Here is a 26,562-nt window from a genome sequence, read left to right as displayed (position 1 = left end):
TATGCTTAATAGCCCATTTAAGAATGACACTCACCCAAACTTCCTAGTATTTATAGAAAAAGTCTATTAGGAACAGCATTTAGTGATGACTTGGATGTGGGGATTGAGTGGACCCTCAGTAATTAGGTGGGAGTATTGATCTACTTGAGGATAGGGAATTTCTACAGACAGATCTTGAAAGGCTCGATCAATGGGCTGAGGAACAGCTACCTGAGGTTTCTTGAGGCAAAGTGCTGTGGGTCACAACCACCTCATGCAGTGCTACAGGATGGGGGAGGAGTGGCTGGAGTTTGGCAGAGGGACGCGGGGGTGCTGGCTGACAACTGGCTGAACATGAATCGATATATCCTGGCGGTATAAAGAATAGCGCGGCTCGCAGGGGCAGGGCAGTGGTTGTCCCTCCATTCAGCACTGGGGAGGCCACAACTCAAATCCTCTGTTCAGTTCTGGGCCCCTCACTTTACAAAGGACTTTGAGGTGCTGGAGAGGAGACCAACAAGGCTCATGAAAGGACTAGAAAACCTGTCATATGAGGAATGACTGAGGGATCTGGGTTTGTTTAGTCTGGGGGAGAGGGGGCTCAGGGGGGACCTCATCACTCCCTACAGCTCCTTGAATGGAGGGTCTAGTGAGGTGGGGACTGGTTTCCTCTACTGTGCCAGCAGGGAGAGGACCAGAGGAAATGGCCTTAGGCTGAAACTAAGGTGAGATTCAGATTAGATATAAGGAACAATTTTTTCACTGTTCAGGTGGTCAGGCATTGGATTGGTTGCCCAAGGAGGTGGTGGAGTCACCATCCTTGGAGCTGTTCAAAAGAAGTCTGGATCTGTTTCTGGGTGATGTGGTTTAGTGGTTAAGGAGTTGCTGTGGTAATGCTGGGTGGATGGTTGGACTCAATGATCTTGAAGGTCTCTTCCAACCTGGATGATTCCATGATTCTATGATTCTGTGAAAGAACCAAATCTTTATGGTGATTTGGACAATTTTATCACTTTTTTTTGGAGCCAAAAGCCCTATTGTGCGTATGTGTTCTTTGGTACCTTTTGTTTTAATGAGTAATTCTTCTGACTACACATATGCTTGGAGTGGCTGATTAGCTGAATATGCCGCTTATTATGTGATTTTCAGTAGTCATGCAAGTGGTGGGATTTTCCTTTCTGGCACCAGTATGAAGTACACACTGCCAATATGCTTAACTCCATGTGCCTCTGTGTTGTACTGAAATGATGAGTTTTAATTTGTAGGTATTGATGACTACTTAGATGTGCCATACAGTGTAACAGCACTTTAATTGTCTGGTTTATCCATTAGGTTTGTATTTTTCATTTTCTCTAGAGATGTCTAGCGTGCTCTGTCTCTTCAAAAACAAATGATTTTGTGGATGGCAAATTAAGAAAACATTCATTCTACTTTTTAACAAAGATTTTCAACAAAGATTATAACTCCATGATATATTTTTAAGAATATGTATATAATTTTATTACTAAAATTATTACTAAAGAACACAGGGGAGGCTTCCAGCAGCTTCTCACAGAAGCCACCCCTGTAGTCCTGCCCATCTGTATTGGGTTGGCTTGTTTGTGCCAACCCAATATAGTAAACTACCTAGATTTATGCATGCTAGTGGGGAAATTCTATAGAACATATCCAGTGTCTTGTCAAATCTGCAGTCTGTCATTTTATATCATTCTGTCCACGAGGGAGTCTCTCCCTCCAATACCTACCTGTGCATTTTAACAAAGGATTCATATAAGTCATACAGGTGTGACTCCTCTGTGATAATATGAAGTTCACTGATCTTATGTCATAGAGGTGAACAATCACAGAAAATGAGATGCTTTCCAAGTATGTTTATTGTGACTTGAAACCGGAATTGGGAAACTGACCCATTTAGTTGTTTTCACTTGAAAATAAATACCTTTTTATTCCCCAACACTGTAATATATCAGTATCCGTGATTCTCACTGATACTTATTAAATTACTGAAATCAAATTTAACAGTGGCAGTTCCTGACATTAGCAGACAGGTGCTGCTACATTCCTGCTGCTTAGCAATCAGCTACATGATGCAATGTTAAATTCAGATCTCTTAAAACACAGGGTTTAATTCTGATATTATTTACCTTTCTTTTTCTACTTCACTTTCTTATTTTGCCTATTCCCAACACCTTTTATGTAGATTTTCTGCTAAGATTTTCTTTTTGACATGTCTTTCCTTCTTGAGCTACTCAAGAAAGCTGCTCAGTGAAATTTCCCCTTAACAACCATATTTTGATTGCTGACAAGCAAAATAACTAAGTTAAATAAATTACCTATTTATCTGTTTATTTCAGTATCATACCCTTCTGTTCATAAATAAAAGGGGAAATGAAATATTTTAGAAGACCAGTGTGGGTGAATGAGCTCCATTAATAGGAAAATACATGCCAGTGAATGTAGGAACAAGCTAGGTGGTGTTGAATGATTAAAGACTGAATGAAACATAATAAGTAAGGAGTTATAACTTAAAAGACTGTGAACAACAAAAGACATTGCATTAGTCATCAAATTGGTGTTTTTATGTGGTGTTTGCATTCTTTCCATCTTTAACATATTTTAATTTAATTTATTTGAAGAAGGAGCTCTTGCGTTTTGATACCTGAGAAACAGCCCATGATTTTAAACCTGGTCATCCTACATCCCTTAACTCTAAAAGACATGAGAATTCCATCCAAAAGTTCATCACTACCCTTAATGAAACTGAAAGTGTAGAGGATTCCATATGCCTTAGGCAGTCTTACCTCATGTTGCTGCACATTAAGAACGCTAGTTAGTGGCTTTTTATTATTGCCTTGTCTAAAGGAAGGGATCTTTTGGCAGCTGTTGTAACTCTAGAAGCTATATTTTGGTTTTAAAATGTCTTTTTAAGCATTGATGAGATGTGCAAAAGAATTCAGAGAGGGAGCTGTGAATGGTAGATCCCATTCAATCCTGAAAAAATGCAATTCTTGCTAATTCCTTGCCTGTACTCAGAATCAGAATAACAGCAGGTTAACTCTCTAACATCTTGGACTTGTTTTACTTCTCTGATTATAACAGCACTTGTAGATGTTTTCTGTCAGACATTTGCAAAATTTTACTTTGATCTGTTCTGCCCTAGAGACTTCTGAAGTAATTTGAAAAACCACCCATCTCTCTCAAAGAAAGCATTTCAGGACCAACACTTTGAGATTCACCCAGGAGTTCATAAAACTTATGTCTATATTTGCATTTATAATGCACTGGGTCTGTATGCCAATATTAGGTAACAGCATGTAGAACTGATTAGATATATGCTTAAAGCCTGACTGGAGAAAATGTTGATATATGTCTGCTAATGTTACACTCTAAAATCACCATTTCCATCAGTTATGTCAAATCCAGTGAATCCTTTTTTTCTATTTACAGGAAAGGTTACTTGGGTTGCTGGTGATAAAAATGACGCAAGTGCTCTTTAATGCATAGAGAAACAGATTTTGCTTCATTTCTGGAATATCCTTTGACTCATGGAAGATGTTTGCTGAAGCCAAAAGTACTTATCTCAGAGATGGCTCTTGCCTCTTGCTGAGGTATTGGATAATGTCTTCAGAAGACAGGCTGACAGTATCATCATCTTGGCTGCATTTAACCACAAATTCACCAGGACACATCCATCCATGAGGAGAGTCAGATGAAAGAGCTTTTCTTGTCTCTGGCTACTGAAACAGAGCAAATTAACTCAATATAGTTTCACCTAGTCTATAATTTCTTTTATTGTCTCATTCAATGTCTCCTCCCAGGTGAATATTACTTCAACTTGCTATTCCTCATCTGCATCCCTATGTTGCTAATGTGAAGTCAAGTAGTCTAAGCCTTAAAATCTGGGATATGCCCCACCCCTACCACCAGCTCTCTTAAGCCTGGAGACCATGGTCATGTGTAGATCCTATTAGTTTTTATATCTAAAAGACCCTAGATTTATACAAATGCAAAGAAAAGCAGTTGTGTGCTATGATGTACTTATGAATTATCACCTGGGCATACGTGGAATGTGCTGGTCATATGATACTGCTGTGCCTAGTGTGAGTTGTGCATAATTTCATTGCTATGGGCTTTATTTGAAACCAAATATTTCCCACTGAATAATTTAATTTTTTCCCCCTTAAATATCAAACCAAAAGATTAACGCTAATAAGGGAAAAAGGAACTATTCCCAGTTTCCAACCAAACCTGAGTTTAGAGATGCTTTTTTTAATCAGAGAACCTTGAAAAGCCAGACATGAAAATGAGCATTTTCCTCACCAGACTAACAAATGTGTGAAATTTCATAGAAATCCATTCTCACAGTTTCATTATGCAGAGGATTAATGTTTAATGCTGGCAGGCTGCAGGTCCACACTAATAAGAAAAGATACAAAAGGCTATTGTACAGGGGATGAAAATTTCATCAAACATTCCAAGAACATCTAAAAGGTTTACAGAGTAAAAAGTTAGCAAGAAGAGGTTCTATTTGTGTTCGAGCCATTTCCTTGATGTAAAATGAGATTTTAATCATACTATAGTTTTACAGTGTCCATATTACTTTTTTCTTCTTTCATGATTGACCTTGATCACACAGCTGTAAGAACTTGAATTTTCTTTGACCTGTTTTGTCCCTGCATAATGCAAAGCAGCTTGTTTTCGTTTTCTTGCTTATTAGATAGAAATTAATATCCAGGCTATGTTTAACAATACCATGACAGTCAAAACAAAACAATAACAAAACAGTAGGCAGTCAACCAAATATTACTAATGACTGTGAATTTTTAAAGTAAAAAAAAAATTATTCAGACTTCTATTGGAAATCCATTGCAGACATTGTCTACAAATGCTCTTTTCCAGAAATTTGCCACAGTATGAGTAACTTGTCCCCAAAATCTAGAATAGAGTTTGAAATTTATTGGAAGGAGATTCCTTTACAAGCTGAACAGATATTTCCACAAAACTGCTGTCAGTAGCTTTTTTTTCCAGACTGATTTCCTCATTCTTAACTTATATGAAAATGCTATAAAGAGTTGAGATGAGAAATCTTCTCTATAGGAGATTTTGGGTTGAGTTCATTATGACTTGAATTTCACTTAAGATTAACAGCTTCCTACTCAATGTTAACAAAATACCATGTTCTTAGTCTATAATAATTTGAGAAAAAAGTGTGGATTTAAATATGAAGGAAACAATCTCAATTTGTGCTCACAAGGAAAAAAAATTGCAAAAGTAACTAATTTGAACAACAACAAAAATATTCCTTCCAGAATTATTAGTGAGAATTTTGGTCAAAAGTCAATTCATTATCAAGTTCTTATGAAGTAATTTAGTAGGTTTTTATGATCCTTTTGTGGAGTTATGGATGCTTTTCCATCTAATTTTCAGAATCTATCAGAAAAGATCAGCTGAGAGTTTTACCTGGCTAAAGTCGACAGAAATAGTATTGGAAGGACAATCTTAGAAAAAATATTTTAGACTTGATGCTTACCCATTCAGTGCTGCCATCTTTCAGTATGAGTTCCTAGACTCTAGGATGGATTTCCAGCAAATGTTTTTTTCTGTTCAACAGTCAATCATGGCCGCACTATTTTTTAAAAACTGATTTTATTCTTTTGCAAAGTTAAGTAATCCCATGTAGAACTGAATCCCTTGAAACTAAGGGTAAATTGTCTGGATTGAGGACAAACCCTTCCTTCTTCTTCGCTGGATCAGCTGACTCCCTGAACTGCTCTGATGAATTCTTATTATTCACGTGGTCAGTGGTTTTGTGTGAGAACTCCCAAGTATGTACAATCCATCCATTGCTATTGATTATCTTGAGCCATCCAGAATAGAAACATGCACAAATAGGCAGGAGAAAAGGTCATCCTACATGGCTATTTCTGTATCTTCAGGACATATTTTTGAAATTCACTAGAGTCTCATTTAGGTGCAATTTGGTCAGATATGCAGCCAAAGTTGTTTGGATGGCCAGAATCTCCACCCTGGGTAATAATCAACACATGTAAGTGTATAAATAATAAGCATCAGCTGACCTATACACACTTGATGGGGGAATCTTCCAGATTCCAAACTTTTCCTGAAGTGTCCTGTAGCATTGAGTCAAATATCTTCACAGAATTACATAATATGCTGAGTTGGAAGGTACCCACAAGGATCATTGGGTCCAGCTCCTGGCCCGGCACAGCACCATCCCCAAGGGTGACACCGTGTGCCTGAGAGCACTGTCTGAATGCTTCTTGTTCTCCCTGTCACAAAGGCAGCTGGAAGTGGAGTCCAGCACCATGCCTTATGTCTGTCTGCTCTCACACCTGTGCAGTAACTGATTAAAGCTCTCCTGGATGACCTGGGGGCTTGATGACAGCACACAAGCACAACTCTGACACACAGTTAGAACAGGGCTGTGGCTTGAATTTCCTCTTTAGATAACCATGTAATTCAAATTCATTACACTACTATCCTTCAATATTTACCAGAGAAAAATATTTATTAATTGTAAGAGACCTAATTTCTTATATTAAAGCTTTGCAAGAGCTGCATATATACAACAAACTGTTCCTGAAATCATCATGTGCATTGAAGTCAGCAAGAATGTAGTATGAAATGTCAAGAACTCTCCTAGATATGAGTAGATTATACTCCAAGAAACACGTCGCTATTTTCAGCAAATCTAGTTCCATGAAAGCATCTGAACTTTATGTATGAATATCCGTACATTGTTCATCATGTTTATTTTTAATGTGTAATCAAAGTATGCTTATAAGAAAAAATAGGAAAAAAATTAGAAGCAAAGAAAACATCTCAGAAAACCAGAAATAAGAGAAACACTGTGAAGAAGTAGCAGCTTGAATCACTACCGAGAGAGGTTTCTCTGAGAGTAGATGGTTTTGAACTCTTCTGTCTGAAAGGCTTTGCATACAGAGGAAAGCAATGCTCTTCCTTGATGGATTCCTTGATATTCAGAGAAACAGGAGTTTAACTTTTTTACCCCCAGTAATTAATAACTTCACCTAACACAGGCAGACTTTTCCCCCTAGATCTAGGGCTTTATCTTGATATTAGATATGGCATAAAAACTTGAACAGAACTAAATATGACCATGGGTGATAGACTGATAAAACTCTGTGCTGAGCATTACTCATTACTTTGGGAACAGCTAGAGATACAAATGAATTTTAAGAAGTGAATTTGTCCTTTCAGTTTCAATAAAAGAGCATCATCTAATCCAGAAGCTGTTTTATTCTGACAAGATAACAAAGATGATCACTAACCAGCATTGCGCCCTATGAATGATGGAGAAAATATATGCTTCTGTAACTGTGATTATCTTTTGTAAAAATCCAACGCCAAAAGCTAATAAGGAATCCCTCAGATTTTTTCACCTTGTTGCTTTTTGAAAACAGCGCTGTAAGTGCTTTCTTTTGACAACACTCCGCATCTCACCTCTCCAGCCCCCTAGTGCTAGAACTCGTTTGTCTGGATACTCATTCAGCATCACCTGGTTATAACTGAAAAATTTTCTTGGTGAAATATGTAGTTATTTGGTGGGGGTTTTTGTTTGTTTTGTGGTTTCTTGTTTGTTTGTTTGTTTAGTTGGGTTTTTTGGTGTTTTGATTTTTTTTTTTTTACTTTACAAAGAAATGCTTGGAAAAAATGTAAGGGGGGAAAAAAAGAGCCCAGCTAGAAGGACTTGAAACCATTGCTGACACTTTGGCTATATTCATACTACTATCTCTGAGTTTCTAAACAGCAGTTATGGTACTTTATTGGTGTAATGTGTGCACTGAAATCTCTGTTAATATGTACTCTGTCATGCACCATACCAAATAACAATGTGATTAAGGCAGTGTGCTAAGTTTATTTTCCCTTCTTGGGATGCCTTGGTATTTATTCTCAGTATCTTTTTGTGTATTTCCTTGCATTTCTTTCCTTCCTCAAAATGCATAGTTCCTGTTTATTTGCCACAACTAGATGTTCAAAAGCTCTTGAAGGCTTACAGAAAAAAAAGTTGCCTTTTTTAGTATAAAACTAGATCATAAGTCTAGAAATTTGAATTGAGTTTGGTAATAATAATTTTAGTACCTAAGAACCAAGAAAAATTTTAGTTTTCTGGAAATGAATGGTTCAATTATACCAAAATGTTCAGCTTAGAGGCAGTGGTAACTTTTCCTATGATTATTGTGCGTGCTGGCATTCAAATATATGGATCACTCTCACGTCCCCTCCTGAAAAGGAACTTAAACCTGTAGTATTGTCTTCACAATACTCCTCCCCTGTAGGGCTTTTGGCACTATTTAGTATACACCATGAGAAATATTTATGGTACATAGTAAAACCTGACTATGCCTGAAAGTAGGGATAGGATAGCTGAAGATTGGAGGCCTAACACTCGATTATAAAGCATTGCATGAAAAGAAAAAGTTGATAACCTTTAATTTGAAAACAAAAAGTGCTAGTGCTTAGAGCAATATATTTTATGGAAAAAATTTGTCACTATAGTAACAATACAAAGAAATGAAATACACTGTAGGTGAGAAGTGTTACCTAGCAAAGTCTGAACTGGAGATAGAGGACACTCTCAGCTTGTTCAATACATCAGAATAATTCACTAATGGATGCTCTTTACCTGAAGAAATCCCCACCTGAATTTTCATTTCAAAACTAAATAGATCCCATATATTTTCACGTTCAGTTCAGAAATTGGCAACAAAAATAGTAAAAGGGTAAAATGAAGTGGTAGAATTCTTCTCAGGACATGTTATCTCTCAGCTGTAAGTTTTAAGACTGTATTTGTTCTATGTGTATGCCCTACTTATTCAAGTGTGTGTGGTTGTGTGACCCCTTTGTGTGACAGTCAAATTGATATTTCAGAATAAGTTGTGAGAGTTAATGTTGGAGTTTCAGATGGTGTGTGCTGCGCGTACTCATTTCCACAGAAATGAATATCATGCCAACATTACTACAGCAGTATCACCAACAAAGTTTTCCTGCGAAAGAAACAGGGGCTACCACACTTTAATGCACCAATGCATGTAGAACATGCATGTTGATTTATTCCAGCTGAGTGGATTTCATAACTGTGAAAAATCATGTGTAATATTTTATTCAGAGAATACATACAAGAGAATCAAATTTTATTATAGAAATATAATCTGATTTTTGGCCTGGAAGAAATATTTCTGAGGATAAAAATATAATTAATTTTGAATAAAAATTATGTGTTGAGATTTACAAATTCCCTGAAAAGGCTTTCACTTTTATTTTCAATATGGGTGTTCTGTATAGGGCTCAGCCACGCATTCATATCTCTGCAGTTGTCTATCTAACATACTATTTTCCAGCTTTTTATTGGATCAGGGTATAATGCTCCCAGTCTTGTATAAATATGGTTTTCACTTTTAAATTTTTATTTACATAATTTCCCATTATTTCTTCTTTGTGAAGGGCTCTTTTAATTCCTTATTGTTCAGCCAATTTAATTTTTTTGTCCTTTAATGTGATTTGGGTCATTTTCAGTTTATTATTATCTTAGGGCAAACATCAGAAAATTTTTAAGATGTCTTTAAAAAGAGGTTTCTTTGCTATCTTATTAAGGATTCACTATCCTTGTCTTAGTAAAATTTCTGGTCTGGATGGAGACCTAAGTATCCATTGTAATTCTGAAATGATAGCATTTTTCCAATCTGTGAAAAGAAAAAAAACCCAAAGAAGCTCAACCCCCACAATCTTGAGATTTCCTCTCCTTTTTTGTCAGCTATACATTTTTAATTCTCATAAATTCTCTGTGTAGAAATGTAATTTGTAGGCAAAGGCCAGTAGACATTCTGATGGCAAACTCTGAAAGTTGACTTCTAGAATCCCTTAAGACTGGGATGAAAGTGGGACCTTTTAAATGCATCAAGTACTCACAATAGCTTTATTACCGCATTGCTACCTCACTCTGTAGATTGTACGAAGGCCTGGAGACTAATTTCGGCAACAACCACAATTTACTAGCTGTAGTAGCCCTCAGATGAATAGTTTCTTGTAAAATCAGTGGCAGCTTTATCCTGCTGGAGCACAAATAAATCAGCTCTTATTATTCCACATTCATTTAATCCTGGGACATTAGTCAGCGAGACCTTTCTGCAGCCTAATAAACAGCAGCAGCAGCAGTTTTTCTTTATGAGAGTAGTTGTTCATCCTAAATTAGAGTCGACATTAGGGGAAGACAGAAACTTTTGCAGAATGATTTAAAGATATACAATGTGAGACTATAACAGTGTGTGAAAACTGCACCCATGTGTATAAATATAGCAGGGTCATAATTTTGCTATATGTGGGTTACTTTAGAACATGTAGGTTATTTTATCTTGAAAACATGTATTTTGTTGTGGCAAGTAATATGCATATTGTCTAGTTGTTTCAGTGGATTCAGCAGTGGCTCCTAATAGTGTATCTTTTTTACCATGTGCGGGAGTAAGAGTAAAGACACTAGTGAAAAAAAATTAAATAACAGTACATTATTATTTCCCTCTCAAACCCCATAAGCAAAAAAAATCTCAGCATTCATATTTACAAAAATATATTTTGCTTTGCAATGTTCAGCCTTTTTTGTGAAATGGACAGCATCTGGATTTTTAAGTGTACACTCTTCTAGTGACTGCAATATGTGAAAAATAATGGGTGTTGTTCTTTCTAAAAGCTTTTATTTTTACCTATTTTGACATTTCTTTTTTTAAGGATATCAGTGTTGGTCTATGCTATAATTTACAATATAAAAATTCACAATTCAGTTTTCATGAAAGCCATTTGCCTGAAAGCTGTACAAGAGCTCCAATGTCTTCATAGTATCTGCGAGGACATTCCAGTGGCACCCTGTGAAGTCTGACCTAGAACAGAGGCTAGACAGAATTAAAGGAATGAAGTAGGTATTTATTAGAACACCTCAATGGATGCATCTTGGGTGTGCAAGAGCCTAGCCAGGGCCACACCCAAGATGGACCCAGAATGGTCACAAAATGGATGACTGGGCATGGGGTCTCACACTTTTAGAAGTTCTGGGCCATTAGCATGTTGGAGCTAATTGTTCAATTAAAGCTTTAGCTTATGAAGTTCCATCATTATTTTTCTCTCTTCCGTCCACGTTGTTTATGCTCTTGGGCCTGACATTTGGATAATTTGTCCTTGGTGCCCAGCTAGAGAAGCAATTGTTTTGGCTACCTACTCTCTGAAGAGAGCTTACTATCCCCTAGTATGAAGGTCAGAACTACACACTAAAGCAGTACAGAATCTGAAAAATATAAAAGCTAAAACCTGAGGCATCACTAGGGCTTTACCCGCTGCTAACTGCAGTTTCTGTTAAATTTCTTGGGATTAGGTGTTTGCTTGAATGATAATTTCAGAGTGAAATTCCAGAGTTGAGGAGTGACTCAAGGTCACATGGCTTGGGATTAATTCCTTTGAATTAAGACTTTTGAAAAATGTTAGCATTTTTTTTTTTTCCTGGTAAGTGCACTATGTCTATAGTACTGCAACAGCATGCAAATTACTATTATTGTTATTTATTGGATCTGACTAATAGCCCATTCCTAAGAATCTTCCAGTTGAAAAATGGTGTCTCTTGAAGTACTTATTTTATGTCAGTTTAGATCCTTAAATAGGAAAAATAGAGCATGAATCTTTGCCTGTTGTAAGTGCTTTATATACATAATAAGTTCCTTTGCTTTTAGCCGACAGTTTTCAGTTCCACTATTATATGAACTAGATATTATATGTGCATAAACATATATGCAGACCCACAGGCAAATGGATGCATACACGTTCCTCCAATGTTATCATCAGCTATAGTCAGAATTTTTACCATACTGTAAGTGTATTATTCAAGTTCTCCATGTAGTCTGGATATTTTTTTTCCTATTTTTAAAATGGATTTTGCTGTTGGTCTTAGCTGGGTTTTATTCTGTTACATTTTTGGTATAAAAATAGGGAGTGAACTATTACCATCCATAGTCACTGTTATCTTGTTGCCTTGTGATGTAGTTTATTTATTTATTTATTCACAATATCCTTTTAGGTTCTTCTTCCTTTTTGTACCACTGATAAATAACAAAAATTAAATTAAATATAATATGAGCACTGCTTTTTGGATTAATTTTCTGTTTGTGACTGAATTTTTCTAGGAATGATATAATTGCTGCCAAATATCTGGATGAGTCTTTTAATGAAAATTACAGCTTTCATGCTTGCCAACAGTGCCACAAAGACAGAGTACATGGAGCAAAACCATAATTTAGTACTTCCACTCATTTCTACTGAACAGAAAGCGTAACTAATGCCTCTATTTCTATACTGTTGACATACAATATGGGGAGGTGTTGACGTAAAATCTCTGCTGTGCAAAATACTAGCAGCTACCAGGCTACTAGTCTCATGCAGTAAACATTTTCCAGGATTTTTAATTTCCCTTCCTTTTCATACACTGTTAACCTTAAAAAAGACCAGAAAAAGAGATGATATTTTTACTTATGAATATTCTTTGAATAATCTTGAGTCAACAAAAAAGAAACGTGACAGCTCTGTCTTCTAGTAAAACCCACCTACACTCTACTTTTGGTGCTTATATTCAAGATTCGTTCTTGCTGCCTCAAAAATAATTTTTCCTCTTTTACAAGAGATGTCCCACATACGTGCTGCCTGAAGAATATGTTTGACTGCAAGCTCAAAAAATTGTAGCAGAAAAAGGAGGGTTTCTTCTTCACAGCAACACTGCTGGTTTTTGCAAAGGTGCTGAGGGCAGAGCTCCCCCAGCCTCTTTTGACAACTGAGTGACCTTTCAGTATCACTCAGTCTACTGTGGTCTACATAGTCTGTTACAGTCCAAGACAAATACTATGTCTGACTATATTCAGCTAATGTACTCAGGGTTTATTTGTGTGAACCAGTGGCACTGAATTTAAAGGATCTGGTTTGAAACTAATGTGGCTAGGCACATGCACTCTTCTGTTCATTGCTCCAATATACCCCTTTGAACTGCAAGTCTAAATCCTTTTGAATGCGTCTCATGGTGTATCATAACATGGGCTGCTTAGTGACAAATGAACTGCTTGCCTGGAGTAGCTGATATGCTAAGGAATAGCTGGTGCTTGTTGTCTTTCCTGCTGCAGCAGGAAAGACCAAGAAACAGGTTAGCAACCTAATGCAGAAGTTGTTATCTAGTATTGCAGTGAATGTTTGAAACACACAGGCTGAGTCATAGGCTGGAAAACGTCCTCACATTCTCTAGGGAGAAGGTGTTGTGGAGAAATATCCTTGTACAGTTGAAAAAAAAAAATTGCCCTGCATTTTATGACTCCAAAGATTTTAAATTTCTGATGCAATTTACTTTACTGACCTGTAATACCTATATCAGTATCTAACACTGCCCTTAACAGGCACTTTCTGGAGTTGCTAGCAGCGACCTGCTTTGGAAATAGAAAACTGAAGTAGACTGGTGGGCTGGCCACAGTCAAGAAATGGATTTCGGTCCACCAATGCCAAGAAGGAAAATTAGAAAATGCTTTTAAGGCTTTTTTCCCCTACGTTCTCTCCAGCTCATTTTAATTCTGTTTGTGGAGAAGAACAGTGTCTTATGACATTCAGGGTTAAATTTCCAGCATGTGAGGATTAGTTGCATTCTCTTCCCCATACAAGTAATGAGTTGTTCAGCTCAATGCCTGCATACCGTGCTGAACATTTACCCCTAGGGTCTCAAGTATCAGCAAGGAGGGAGGGAGAGAGCTCCGGAGATCCCAGGACAGGATAATGGAAAATGGCAAATATTGCATCTGATAGAGAGTAAAGCTCAGGACTGAAATGGCAGGGGGATTGCAGCTGAGGATTAAGTCACATTGACAGAGTGGGTATGGAGTAGGCAGAACATACTGTGCCCTGCTCCAGCCACCCTTAAGTTGTGCCCCTCCACTCCTGTTTGTTGGTCAAGGGAAAAAAAACCCCTGATATCATGGTAAACAAACTAGGTGAGTCCAGTTTTCAACACTCATTTACATATGCATTACTCACCAGGGAACCCTCCACGGGCAAAGCAAAACTCTGATTTGCACACTCAGATTTTGCCTTCATATTCTGCATGGGCTCATCACATGCAAATGTATGCATTCAGTTGTGTGCACCAAGGCTGGGAAATCATTCCTCTGGTTTCAAGGAAGAAAAAGACAGAATAATAATCATGCCACCACTACCCTCCCCTGCTCCCTTTCACCCCCCAGCCTATTGTCAACAAATTTCAATTCATCACTGTTGATTTTGCTGAAACCTACTTTGGAATGTTACAGCTTGGATTGATGTTATCCAATGCCATTTATATCAGGGTTTCACTGTGCAATACAGAGTATTCAGGGAAGTCACTGCAGGCTGCTGGTGCCCATGATTGCCTCTGACATGTACAGCTGAAAGGACTCTTATTCAAAGAATGATCTTCTTTTTTAGACTGTATTGAGTTGGGACTGATTTTGATAGCCAGTTTCAGTCAAGAATCATAAAGTTATTGCACATTTAAGACCGTCAGTATGAGAATCATTCTCTGTCTCTCTCTCCCTCCCCCTCTCACTGTTCTTTCCCCTCCCTTTCTCTCTCTCATCATTTCACAGGACTGCAAGGTTACAGAAAGGTCTAATCAATTGTCAAACTCTCCTTTATCTCTGAGAAGGTGGTAAAAAAATCTAACTGCCCTGCTGTAGGGGGTTCTTCTGACTACACAGCACCCTTTTTCACATACAATGCTACCATGATTAATGTCCTCCCACCTCAGACCTTGTTAAAACCTGTTCTTTAAAGCAGGCTGGTGCACCACAGTGAGAGCAAGAGCAAGGTTGCATAAATCAACGTGTTCTCACAGCCCCCAGGATATCCATTATAGATGCCAGCTGGATGACTGGAAGATAGAGAAAAATGAATATTGTATCCTGTGGCCTTTTGCCTCTAATGACCACTTTTCAACATTTTTGAAGGCATGATTAAATTTTGATAACTGGGGAAGTCACTCTGAGCAGGCTGAAATAGAGATAAATTGACTGAGGGTCTGACATCCCAGTGGAGAGCAGGCAACTAATTAGTGTGTGAATCTCACTCTGAAAGAGATGTAAAAGGGAGGCTAGTTTAATCAGAGGAGCTGCTGAGGTACAGGAATAGTCAGGGATAATAGCGGCCTAGGTAGAAATCACAGGCTCAATGAGCAGCTTTTCCTGTCTGCTTGATTGGCAGCCGCTGACCTAGTGTCCAAAACCTTTGAACTCTTAACAACAGTAACAGCCTTGTCAAGGCAATTTGCTTGCAGCTTTCTGTGACCAGTTATTTCAGCGGTGGACTGGGACACCCTATTTGAAAGGGCACTTTGCTCCTCTGCTGTAGTGGAAGCTGGGCAGAACACTCTCATTATTTTTGATGACTTTACTTTTGAACCCTTTATATTCCCACCCACCCAGGTCCTCTCTTCCCCAATGCACTCCACACAGTGCATACATCCCCTCTCCCTGGGGTCCTTGCTATATGGATGAAGTGTCAGATCAATTTAGTTGTTGATTGCAGCAAGGGAAATGGGGGTAGGGAGAAGGAAAGACCCCCACTGCCTAGTGTAACACTGTGATTTTATTGCAGGAACAGAACTTCCTTGGTGCCTGAACTGGTGGTGGTTTTGGACATACGAAACATTAGGGTATCTGGAATTCCTTTTGCTGCGTTTAGAGGAATTAAAGACAACATATTTAATCCCTTTAATGAGCTGCTTAATGAGTTCAGATAGAACTTTCTTTTGCTGGAAATGAAGGATAGTATGCCTGTGCAAGAGACGACTTAATAAATTTTCTTTCCTGGAATGCTTCCTATTTACCCACCATATACATGTAGAATTTGTTTGTGGTAGGAACAGTGTTCTGAACCAAACTGGAGTTTAGAGGAGTAAAAATAATCCCCTGAAGCTGCATTAGCTTGTAGAAGTAGATTTCTTTCTCTTTTTTTCTCCCTGTAGGGGAGGAGGATAGCTGAAGAGAGAGTAACATTATCGATAGAGCAGAGAGCTTGCTGTCTTCTTCCATTTGGTAGTGTGAATTAGTGTTGCTCTGAGTTATTTTTTTTTGCCTGGGGCACACTAGTTTCTCTTTTTAAACTGATCAGTCCCCCTGGGTCTTGTATTATGCCAAGGACCAGGAGACCTGATGTGACTGGGTTTTGATGTGACAGCCTACCTTTCTGCAAAGCCTTCAGCTAGGATTTTCAAGAACCGCAATTTTTCACACAAAAATGAGGGCCAGCTCTAACTTGGTCTATGTAATTAGGCATTTGCTGCATATTAACGCTTTATTAGTAGGTGGTTTATTCTAGTGGTAGCTTGGGTCATGGCTACATGAATAAGGTAAGCTCAGCTCCCAGTTGATAACGTGCAGGCTACTTCGTGACCCATGCTCTTACCTGCAGTACATGGCTGGAACTGCCTTTATGCTCACACGTCTCTCCACTAAGCCGCGTACCAATTGCCAAGGCAGGACACATCTAGGCCCTTCAAGGCTGTGATGGTATCTGACTTCCTCTGTCATTACTATCACTACAAATATAAAAAAAAATGGGGAAAACAGGTGTTTTGTCTAAGCCCATGCATAAGGTCAGGTGCAAGGCGAATGGTTCTGGTGTGTTAGCTGCCATTCCTAATGACTTTAGAAATATCAAAAAGAAATAATTGAATGGAATCTTCAATTTGCTAGCTAAACTGAGAGGAAAAAATTTGGCAATTGTTCTGGTTAGATATGAGGTTTGAGATAAAAGCCTGATGATTCCTTTTTGATCTGCTGTAAAAGAGTAACTTAAACAAGTCTATGGGACCCAATGAGATGCACCTCAGAGTCCCGAGGGAATTTGCTGATGTAGCTCCCAAGCCACTCTCCAAGACATTTGAAAAGTCGTGGCAGTTGGTTGAAGTCCTAGTGACTGGAAAAAGGAAAACATGAAAAGAGAAAGGAGGACCCTGAGGACTGTCAGGTTCACTGCTGTGCATGGGAAGGTCATGAAACCGATCATCCCAGAAGCTATGTTAAAGCACATGGAGGACAGGGGGGTGATTCAGGACAGCCAGCACAAAGACAAGTCCTGCCTGACCAACCTGGTGACCTTCTACAATGAAGTGACTTCATCAGTGTACAAAGGAAGGGCTACAGGTATCATTTGTCTGGACTTCTGTAAAGCCTTTGACATAGATTCCACAATATACTTCTCACTAAATTGGAGACAGATGGATTTGATGGATAAGAAGGTAGTTAGACAGTCACATCTAGAGGGTAGGGGTCAATGTCTCAGGGGTCATATCAGTCACAATGGTGTCCCTTGGGGGTGCATACTGGGACCAGTGTTTTTTATCTTTATTAATGGCATGGACAAAGGGGTCAAGTGCAACCTTAGCAAATTTGCTGATGACACCAAGCTGGATGATGTGATTGACACACTGAAGGACGAGATGCCATCCAGAGAGACCTGAACAAGCTTGAGGTATGGGCCCATGGAAATCTTATGAGATTTAACAAGACCAAGTATGAGGTGCTGCCTCTGCACTGGGGCAATCCTTGGTACCAGCACTGGCTGTTGGATGAACAGATTCTGCTGAGAAGGACTTGGAGGCACTCAAGACTTAGAGGCTGGACATGACCCAGCCATGGGCACTCCCAGCCCAGAGAGCCAAACGTGTCCTGGGCTGCATCCAGAGCAGCGTGGGCAGCAGGGCCAGGGAGGGGATTCTGCCCCTCTGCTCTGCTCTGCTCTGCTGAGAGCCCACCTGCAGGGCTGCATCAGCTCTGGGCTCCCAGCACAGCAAGGACATGGAACTGATGGAGAGAGTCCTGAGGTGGGTCAACAGGATGATTAGAGGGATGGAGCCCCTCTCCTGTGAGAAAAGGCTGAGAGAATTGCGACTGTTCATCCTGAAAAAGAGAAGGGTTTGGGGTGACCTTATTGCCTTCAAATACCTGAAGGGAGCTTACAAGAAAGATGGAGAGAGACTATTTACAAGAGCATGTACTGACAGGACAAGGGGAGATGGCTTCAAACAGAGAGAGAACAGGTTTAGATTATAAAAGAAATTTTTCCTGTGAGGGTGGTGAGGCACTGGAAGAGGTTGTTTGGGAAGTTTTAGGTGCCTCATCCCTGGAAGTTTTAAAGGCCAGTTTGGATGAGGCTCTGAGCCCCGTCCTAGTCTAGTGAAATATGTCCCTGTCCATAGCAGCGGGGATGGAACAAGCTGATCTTCAAGGTCTCTTCCAATACAGGCCAGTCTGCGAGTCTATGATTCTATGACATACACTGCTTTAGTATTGATAGCAGCAGCCACAGCAAGGAAATTTTAAAAAATAATAAATAACCATACCACAATCAGAACAACAATAACTTGTAATGGAAGTTGTTTTTACATCAGTACATTGGCTTCTATGAAACAGAAGAGATGGCATGACATAAATATGGGAATCTTTTACAAATATTGCTCATAATCAAGTCAAGAATTAAAAGATAAGCAGTGCAGCTGAAGCACATTAAACAAAGATTCTTCTGGTTGTATGTCCTTGTGCATATTTCTTATTCAGCGTGCAAATAGACTGAAACAGACATGTACCTGCAGCAACAATGGTTGCAGTTTTAGTGGCAAAGATAATTGCAACTGTTTAAACACCAGTGGAACATTCTACAAAATAAGAGTTTCAGTTAATGAACTTTCTTTTTCTACCAGTTTTCTCTGCATGATTTCTGACTTTGGTGTCAGATTTGTGGCAAAATGGTTCTGAAGGTAAAAGCAATAAACTCAGACACGATAAATTTGTGTAGGCCAGGGAACAGTGATGACTTAATTGCTACTTTAGTGAAAAGGCTGCATCCATTATGTTAAATTATCAAAAATAACACCCACTGTAACTTATCAAAATCTTAACCATTACTCCATTAAAAAAAAAGTATTAACAATTTTAACATTACAATGTTTGGGATAATAAAAGTCAGGAGAGGTAGCATGAAGAACAGTACAGAGGTGGTAGAGATAGGAGCAGGTATTTGTCAGTCTTGCCTGCTCTTACAGCTTTAATTCTGGTGGCTGGAAGACTAAGAACAAAAATATTTGTGTTCATTCCAAAGGAAGGGAAAATGGAGGAATTATCATGACTAGGGATGAGGCTTTCAGAACAGGAACTTCAGTCCTGACTCTCACGTGCTCTTAATAGTTCTGCTTTCTCTTTTTCTGATGCACAACATTTACAACGCAAATGTTAAGGCCCTGTGAAGGCAGGTCTCGTTGCTCAAGCTAGATAACTGCAAACTTAAGCTTTACCAGGGTGTGGGTGATCTCTGCCTGTGTGTTTCTGTCCTTTAGACCTCATCTAGCCAAACCCTGAAAGTAGCAGCCTTTGCTAATACCGTGGTTTTCCAGAAAGCCGTTTATGGGTATCTGGATATTTGAAATACTGCAAATGATCTTTCCACATGGCATTGCAGACACACCGGTGAGTATTGAGAGATTCTTTCCTTCTCGGCAGAGGAGGAAAATCTCACAAGAACCCAATTTTCACTCCTTTTAAACCTCTGCTTTGACTAACTAAAATGGATGAATTGAGAGTGGTAATACCTGCCAGTCGCCCCACTGCCATGACGAGCACAACCTGAGGAATTTACTCTGATTGCTTTTAGGAAAATAGACACAGAAGGTAGGAAACTGAGGCATGCAGAAAATTGCCAAAGACAGAAAGACTTAGGAAATAAAAGGCCAAAGTTGTTAAAGTCAGACATAGCTGTACAAAGAGCCTTAAACTTTGATTTCACCATGTGTATATGTTATCATGCAAATATCTCACAATTGCCTTACTTCATGCTTTAAGAAAGGATAGTGAAATAGAAACAGTAGGAAAAAAGCTATGACAGAGAATGGTATTTCCATCTAGAACTTTCAAAATATTATAAAACAGAATTTTGAAGCAAAGTTTTGCAGTGACTGTATCTCCCTTGCCCAGGTATATGTTGCTAGAGCATAAATATTTACTTACATAAGTGTATAAGTCCATGTGCATTCATGTGGTAGTACACAATTGAAGCAATTAGTTACATATAATAGCAATCCATAAAATGTCTTGAAGTGTCATGAAGTGTCGTGAAAGGCTCATTGCAAGACCTGCCATAATAGCAATTTAATTAAAAATTTGTATTTTTCTTAACCCTGCATTAATAATCTAGTGAAAACATTTCTGAAATTGGGACAAACCATTCTAAACATCAGCAGAAATTAATGTTTTATTAAAATCATAACAATGCCTTTCAAATCCTCAACAGGAAAATTATGAATATTTACAGATATGCTTTCATTATGTACTGTTATTTTGAAGAAAAAAGTTCAGACTTCCTGTGGAGCTTTAAAAATACCATCATACATTCAAATCTAAAATAATTGGGACATATGTTTCTCAAAAAAAACCCCAGAAAATGAAGAGCTTTGAGTATTTTTTGACATCTCTTTTGCAAACACTTAAAAGCAATCTGGAGTTAGCCCCAGTCCCTCACTTCTGTATTAATACAGAGAATGATGAAAAACATCTCTAATTCCCTCCACACCAAATCCTAACTTGGAATCTTTTCTTAACTGAAACTTGTGCTAGAATTATTGCAGTTTCTGAATCCTGTTTTCTTGGAGATTTACAGCTACATGGTCTCCAAACTGTATTTACTGAATTTACTGAGTTAACTCTTCTGTGCAATAGGCCAACACATTTTTGCAAATGTGATGCTCAATCATCAGGAGAAAAATAGAAGACCTCTTTTAAAATGCTGCAAGGATGAAGATAATTACAGAGCAGAGCTCTTAAACATTTTTCACTCAGTGAATTACATGCTAGTTGAAAAATACAGAGTTAAAGCACAGGGAAATGTAGTGTTGGAAACGTTGTTCAGAGGAAGAAATGTAACAATAATTGGCATTAAAAAAAAAAGCAATCCAATACACTTCTATGATGTCTCTAGCAGTTGATGAGTGCCTAGTCAAATTTGCGATGTAAATTATGTTTTTATGTGGCACATTCACACATATGTCCAAAAAAGTATTCAATTAGTGACTATATCCTTCCAATCTTTAAAGATAAAATCCTTGTGAATAGCTTTTAAATGGAAAAACCAGTGTTGTACCCTGGCTTCAGATCTTGGTCCATTCTGGGGGGATTATGTAGGGTCAGATGAGGGTTTTTGCAGTCAGATGAGGGTTTTAGTTCAAAAATGCACCTGAGCTATAGTATGCTATAGTAAAAAGTTGAATTGTGACTCACATCAGTTGGGCGAGCCTCTGAAGAGGGATCACACACTTGTGGCATGAGGGAACATAAACCTCTACAGCCTATGAAAAATTGTTATGTGCAGAGTTGATCTGTCCTCGGTTGCAAAGTATGTGATGCACTTTGCCAGAGAGTACTGAGAAGAATAAGGCATAACTTGCAAAATTTGAATTTAGCAAAGTATTTGCTGGTTGGTGCTAGGAAAATATTTGGCAAAAGAGTTGAACTGCTTTTTTGATTTTAGCTAGAAATACAGACGTTCAGTTAACGCAATAGCAGTTTCTCAAAGATACCAGTAAGTCAGGGTGATGGCCATAAAATTAATACTCTTCAAAATAAAAGATTGAATCTTACTTCATACTCCCATTTTTTCCCCATCTACTATAGAGTAATAATGATTTACTAGTATTCTACAGTGGCATTGTAATAATATTGCTTTCGAAGCATATCTATTAAAATTCACAATTCCAACAGCCAAGAGGTAATTTATATTTTTTCTTTTTTTTTTTTATCATTTGGACATCATGAAACCACAACTGATTATCCTATAGCCACAGTATTAATCTTATGCTGCCCTGTAAGAGTAATTTTTGTTCCTTTAACTTCTTATTTAAGTATTGATAAAAGCAGCTGTCAGAAAAAAATACCCTATATCTTATGTTTCATGAAGAAATAAGAAAGGATTTTTCAAGACAAAAACAAAACCATCATTTCTTCTGTGGCTAAACAGGGCAAGTTTTGATGTTTTCTGTTCTGATAATTATTACAACATAAAGCAGATTAAACTCAATTTGCAAGTACTGATAGATGGGAAATTTTACAGGGTTCCCCCTGACACCCTGAGCAAAATAATTGTTGGAGTTTCCTTGATCTTGGAAATGTGGCAGGAGAGAGAGAGAGGAATCTGGCTGTGCAAAGTCCTTTTGTCTCCATTAAGGGGATTGTTATTTCTGCCAACCTTAGCTTTCCATGGAAAGCAGACAGCTTGATAGTAGTGGAGTGTAAGTATTCTTAGATCCAATGGTTGAATAAAGGTATATTTAAATAATTATAATTAAATTCAGAAAGTAAAAAGGAAGATCAAATAGCTGTGATGCAGGCCACAAAAAAAAATGAGGTTTACACAGGTGATATGAGAATACCAGATATTGAAAGAACATGAAATTCCTTCACTTCTAAGGCTGGTTAATTGAGGTCACATAATTAAACATTGCAGCTGGCAATGAGGACAGCAAGTGATACTGCTTTTGGCATAGGACTGCTGTGGATATTATTGGTAGCCTCGCATAGAGATTGCTAGAGAATAATAATACATTTGAAGTTATAAATAGACAAGCACTATCAGATTTTATATCTTGAATTTTCTGTCATTTGTAAGTGTATTTCTATTAAAGAAATCCTGGAGCTGGGGGTGATGTCTATGCTACAAGACTACTTATCAATCAGTGTTCATTAGGTCATTATGTAGGTGTTAAATTGACAAGCAGTACTGGGAATGGTTTGCTTCTGAAGTTGATTAAAAATACTATACATTACACTCAAAATGTATTTTGACTTTTTTATAATACATCATAGAATGTTTGGATTGCAGTGGACCTTAAACATCAGTTTAAGTTCCAACCCCTGCCAAAGACAGAGGCATCTTTCACTCGACCAGGTTGCTCAGAGCCTCATCCAAAATGGTCTTGAACATTTCCAGGGATAGGGCATCCACAAACCTCACAGCAAAGAATTTCTTCCTAATATATAAATTAAACTTACCATCTTTCATATTAAAGCCCTTTCCCTTTGTCCTGTCAGTACATGCTCTTGCAAAAAGTCTCTCTCCATCTTTCTTGTAGGCTCTCTTCAGGTACTGGAAGGTTGTGATTAGGTCACCTCAAAGCCTTCTCATCTCCAGGCTGAACAATCCCAATTCTCTCAGCCTTTCCTCACAGGAGAGGTGCTCCTTCCCTCTAATCATTTTTGTGGCTCTCCTCTGGACTCTCTCCATCAGTTCCATGTCCTTGCTGTGCTGGGAGCCCAGAGCTGATGCAGCCCTGCAGGTGGGCTCTCAGCAGAGCAGAGCGGAGGGGCAGAATCCCCTCCCTGGCCCTGCTGCCCACGCTGCTCTGGATGCAGCCCAGGACACGTTTGGCTCTCTGGGCTGGGAGTGCCCATGGCTGGGTCATGTCCAGCCTCTCCTCCCCCAGCACCCCCAAGTCCTTCTCAGCAGGGCTGCTCTGCATCTCTTCATCCCACAGCTTGTACTGGTACTGGGGGTTTCCCCGACTTTGTACTTGGTCTTGTTAAACCTCAGAGATTTTCATGGGCCCATTCCTTGAGCTTGTCCAGGACTCTCTGGATGGCATCCTGTCCCTTGGGTGTGGCAACTGGACCACTTGGTGTCATCAGCAAATTTGCTAAGAGCAGACTTGATCTTTTCACCTCTGTCATTAATGAAGATATTAAATAACAATGGTTCCAATATGGTATCCTGAGGGACATCACTTGATGTCCCTTGGGATGCTGAGCCATTGCCAATTACCCTCTGGATGTGTCTCTCCAATGAGTTCCTTATCCATTTAACAGTCCACTCATCAAATCCATCTCTTTCTAGTTTAGAGAGTAGGTTGTTGTGGGGGCTTGTAAAGATAATTTGGTTCACCTGAGTGTTGGACTTGATTACTGCTGTGGACCCCCTCTAACTAAGAATATCCTGTGGTTCTGTGACTTCTCCACCTGTGTTTGCTGTGCTGCTTCAGGTGAAGATGAACAATGAGGTTTAAGCAGTAAGACTACTCAGCAACGGAGAGGAGAAGGTATGCACTCTACCTCTCACTGCCAGATGAAAATACTTCTGCAAATACTTTCCTTCTAGTCAGCTGTTCCAAAAGGAAGAAACTGAAGGGAGTAAAATGGTGTTTCTCCTAAAAAAATGCATTTGTCTCATGCCTTCTCAAAAAAAGAAGACAAAGTATTTTTTTCACTGAGTACTGAGAACTACTTATCTCTGAGTGGGGCAGGGCAGGGGGGGATTAGGGGTGTGGGGCACAGAAGGAAATAGAAACACAGCCAGTATAACTGACTTCTTATTTTCAAGTATCAGGTAATTGTTGAGCTGTTTTAATGATTCCTTAATGCATTCCATGTATGACCCTTGTTACTGCAGGATTTTGTGCAGTTTTGGGGCAGCTTATCCACAGCGTCTTACTTTCTCCCAAGTAGAAGACAGAAAAAAAGCTACGTGAGTTAAAGTTTCAGTAGTAATTCAATTAACTGTCCTGAGGTAAAGAATATTTTATTGTCTCTGAGAATGAGCTATCCATGGTTGGAGTTATTTAATTATTAAAAGAAGTCTGTCATAAAATCAAATACTTTGTTTGGGTTTTTCTAGCATGGAATTACTTGCAAATTTTGAGGAAAAAGCCCTTCTTACATATCTGATTTTTAATGAGTTTTAAGCCACTAAATATAAGGCCACCCAAAACATAACCAATAGCATTTTATGGACTTTGTTGTTGATGGTTTCTCTTTTTTTTTTTTTTTTAATTAATGTGTTAGTACTGGCCAGGTAGCTGCCTTTCTCAGCACTCTGCTTTTCACTCTATTATTTCTTTATATTTTTTCAGGATGTGAAGATGGAAAAGAAACAGTGGGTCATCTGGCCTTACATTTGCTACTACCAGACTTCAAATACTTCTGTTACAGGACTGTGGACATTGCAGTTCACAAGAACTGACTGAAGAAGAGAAGGAAGTAGCAAAACACCTACTTTCTGCTGCAGACTCTATTTCTTTTGCTGAAAATGTCAGATATGACAACAGCATTTTCTTTTCTATTTCTGCTATTCTGTTATCATATTATCTCTTTGCTGTTGAAGGAAAACTATCCCCAACAAAGGGGAGTTTAAAGCAGGAAAAATATCCTCAGAACATTATTCCTCCATTGGGAAAACAAAGTCAAATAATCCCTGATAGCAGCCTTTACTTTGACTGCCACCAATGATGAGAATAAATAAACTCTAAGAGCGGACTGTCAAAAGGGCAGGAAGGATTTGCATAAAGGTGACTAGGTGGTGTGGCCATGTCTAATTCAGTACACAAAATATAATTATAGACAAAAATTTTAACTGTGGAATGTGATGTAAAAGAGTGCACATCTAAATGTACCTAAGTCTGCATATGCTCAGTGTATGAGAATACTCTCAGTCATAGCAAGTACCTATGATAGCTGTTCCAGGAAGAGCAGCAAGCACTACCCAGGAGTTCAGCACATATCTTGAGTAAACACGGAAAGAGATTCCCATTTACTGCTTTATTCCTTGCTAAAGGCAGTAGTTCTAGTCTGAGCATGAAACCTAATAGTGAGACAAACAAGAAAAAGAACCCCACTTCTGACAGTTACTGACCTCCTCCCTTATCAACAAAGTGTCATATCAAGACTCCTTACAGCCCCCAAGATGACAATAGCTATGCTGCTACACTTCAAAAATACCACAGCTGAATAAAGTCAACCAACAGCAATAGGGCTGCTATCACCCAGCTTCACACAGGGAAAGAAGTGGTGCCATGGTTTTACTCCAGCTGGTAATTAAGTACCATGGAGCTGCTGATCATTTCCCACACACCCCCACGAAGGGAAGAAGAATATGAAAAGAAAGGTAAGCCTCATGGGTTGCGATAAGAACGATTGAATAATTGAAACAAACCAACCAAAACCAATAATAATAGTAATGATGATGATGATGATGACAATGATGAAACAGTAATGATGAAAAGAATGATAATCATCATCATCATCATCATCATGATGTAACACAGTCCAAGAGAAACAAGTGATGCATAAAAAAGTTGCTCACAAACCAGTGGCTGATGTAGAGTGTGTTCCCAAATGTCAGTCAACCACTTTCCAGGCAATTCATTGTGTTTATATACCACACACAACTTTCCATGGTAAGGAATATTCCTTTGGCTGAATTCAGGTCATGTGTTTCAGCTGTGTTTCCTCACAGGAACTTACTAGCCTGGCATGAGACAGCAAAAAGTCTTTGACTTAAAGATTAAGTGCTACTTAGCAAAAAAATATCAGCGTTATCGACATCATGTTCATATTAAATCCAAAACACGCCACTGTACCACCTACTAGGAAAAAAAAGAATTCTATCCCAGATGGAACCGGACAGGTGGACAGTGAGACAAATCTAGTAGTCTTGAGCACTGAGTCAAAGTGGCTATTGTATCTTCATTAT

The sequence above is a fragment of the Ammospiza caudacuta genome, chromosome Z (genome assembly GCF_027887145.1).
Source record: "Ammospiza caudacuta isolate bAmmCau1 chromosome Z, bAmmCau1.pri, whole genome shotgun sequence".
Classification (NCBI taxonomy): domain Eukaryota; kingdom Metazoa; phylum Chordata; class Aves; order Passeriformes; family Passerellidae; genus Ammospiza; species Ammospiza caudacuta.
This window is presented reverse-complemented; position numbering follows the sequence as displayed.